The sequence below is a fragment of the Capra hircus genome, chromosome 10 (genome assembly GCF_001704415.2).
Source record: "Capra hircus breed San Clemente chromosome 10, ASM170441v1, whole genome shotgun sequence".
NCBI classification, from domain to species: Eukaryota; Metazoa; Chordata; class Mammalia; order Artiodactyla; family Bovidae; genus Capra; species Capra hircus.
In genome coordinates this window covers 80,622,042-80,624,426 of record NC_030817.1, presented here as the reverse complement: position 1 = coordinate 80,624,426, position 2,385 = coordinate 80,622,042, and the positions used below count along the sequence as shown (strand labels likewise).

Here is a 2,385-nt window from a genome sequence, read left to right as displayed (position 1 = left end):
CCCTGGGTTGGACACCTGTCACCTGGGCGGGAGAAGGAAGAAAGACTCGGACTGGAGTTCCTAGAAAGGACAGGCATAGTGGGGTCCTGTTGTGCGAGAGGGATTTAAGTCGAAATTAGTTATTCAGACGCCGGTCGGTTAGGGTGTGGGCATGGGTGTCGGTACCATTCCCCCTACGCAGACCTTAGGCTACCAACCTATCAGCAGGCCGCAGCTACCTTTAGTCTAAAGACCTCCAGCTCAGGGCCCAGCCCGCAGCTGCGCCCGGGCCCCGCACCGAAGGGGTTAAGCGACGGCCCTCCGCTCAGACGTTTACAAACACTCGGGAGCCGGGCGGGGACCGCGCCCGCTACTCTAATGAGAAACAGGCTCGGCGGGGCCGGGGCGCAGGGGAGGGCTGGCCCGGCCGGCCCGAGCTCCGCCGCGGCCGAGGCGACTGCCCGCCCCCCTCCCCTCCCGCCCTCCCTCTGGCCCGCCCTGGGGACCCCCCAGCCCCGGGGGACCCCAGTGACGTGCGGAGCTGCCCCGGCGGCGAGCCCAGGACCGCGACGCCGGAGGGGCGGGGAGAAGAAGCCAGGCCGGCGGGGAGAGAAGAATGTTCCGAGGCCGAGCGGGGAGGTGGCCTGGTTTGATTTTTTTTTTTTTCCCTTTCTTTTTTTCCCCGCTTTGGTTTGTCGCCTCAGGTTACATTTCCCTTCCAGCTTCATCATGGAAATAAAGAAAGGAGAGACCCAAGGAGAGAGAGAGTGAGGAGCATCCTGAGACGGACTGCCAACCCGCACCCAAGAGGCTGACCGAGGGCCGTGGGAAGCCGAGGCAAGGCGGGCGGGGGCGGAGACCCTGCCCCTGCTCTAGCTCTGCATCCCCGACACGCCGCCTACGCACCCCGCGGCCCCCCGCCCCCTGATCCGCTCCGCAGCGCTAGCATTCTTTTCAAATGTCATATTTCCTTTGATCCTGGGCAGCGTTTCTCCATGTGTCTGGCTCAGCTCCTGCCCAGCCAGCCGCTCCCCCCGCCCTCACCCCCTCTGTGTATTTTCCTGAGGTCCCTCCCCCTCCTCCCAGCATCTGGAAGGCCCTGAGGACTGGCGTTGGCGCACATTCCCCTGGAGACTCTGGCCTCGCCTTCCAGTGACTCAATTTCCCCTCTGCGGGTGGGGGCCGGGAGGTGTGGTGCGGGCGGAGAAAAGAGTTGTTGCGCGTAAAAGTGGTATGAACGAGCCTGCAGACTGCTCAGAGCGCCAAGCTTTCCTCGTGGGGCAGAGGAGGGGGGGGCTCCCCTCGACTCTGAAAACCCTCGGATCTGTCTGAACTGCAGCTAAGGGATGGAATTTATAACTTCTGCGAAGTCCCCCGAAGTCCGGGGAAGAGTGGGTAGTTGTAGGTTTGGGTTACTCCGCACATCTGCCCCCTGGCGACCACAAAGACCCAGCCGCCTGCCCTCCCGCGGGTCCAGTTTCTCGACCCCTGGCCTTGGTCCCCGATCCGCGATCCCCTAGCGCGCACGTCTGAGCACAGCTCTTCTTTCTCACCTTGTGTTCATGGAGCGTTGACTTCTGCTCTCCACTTTCACAAGCGTGACTCAACGGCCTTGGAAGCGGACTTTCGTTGTTGCTGCTGTTTCTAAATTACACAAAATACAGTCTCCTTGTAAAGAATTCAAGCCATACAAAAATATATAGTAAGCTGTGATACCCCACCATTTTGTCTAAGTTTATTAACCTGTATATGGTACACATGCCCGGGCTTCTCAGGTGGCTCAGTGATAAAGAATCCGCCTGTCAATGCAGGAGGCACAGGAGACCCCGGTTGTATCCAGAGGTTGGGAAGAAGGAGGAGGAAATGACAACTCGTTCCAGTATTCTTGACTGGAAAATCCCATGGACAGAGTTGCCTGGAGGGCTACAGACTCTGGGGTTCCAAAGAGTCAGGCACAGCTCAGCGACTGAGCATGCACATACGCATGCCTGCCCTTCTTGTGTATGTCAGACCATGTTGCAAGCATTTTTCTTGACTTGCTTTTTTTTCCCCCCTCAGTTAACAAATGACTTGGAGATCTTTTCCTGTCAGTACATGTACATCTGAAAATAGTAATAAAAACACTCCTCTTCATTTGAGATTAGTGAGAAAGCTAGGTCTGGAACCCAGATTTTCTGGATCCTTGTCCAGTGCTAATTCTACTATACCACATTTTATGTAGGAATCTTAGAGTGGCCTTCCCCCCACCCCCAAAAATCAAACCCTTAAAAAAGAATGAGATGCAGGTATTGTGGAGAGCAACCACAGGGGACAAAAATGGGGAAATGGGAAGAGTGAAATGGGAAAGAGGAAAAGCTATCCAAACAGGTGATGTGGAGCTGGTGGCCACCTCGAACAACTTGGAAC

General features: G+C 56.9%; 1 long non-coding RNA gene across 1 annotated transcript; it reads left to right on the top strand.

The window, feature by feature from the left end:
• On the top strand, positions 1 to 1,702 carry LOC108637011. Its single transcript, XR_001918743.1, has 2 exons — positions 1 to 618; positions 702 to 1,702. It is a non-coding gene; the product is annotated as an uncharacterized LOC108637011 (long non-coding RNA).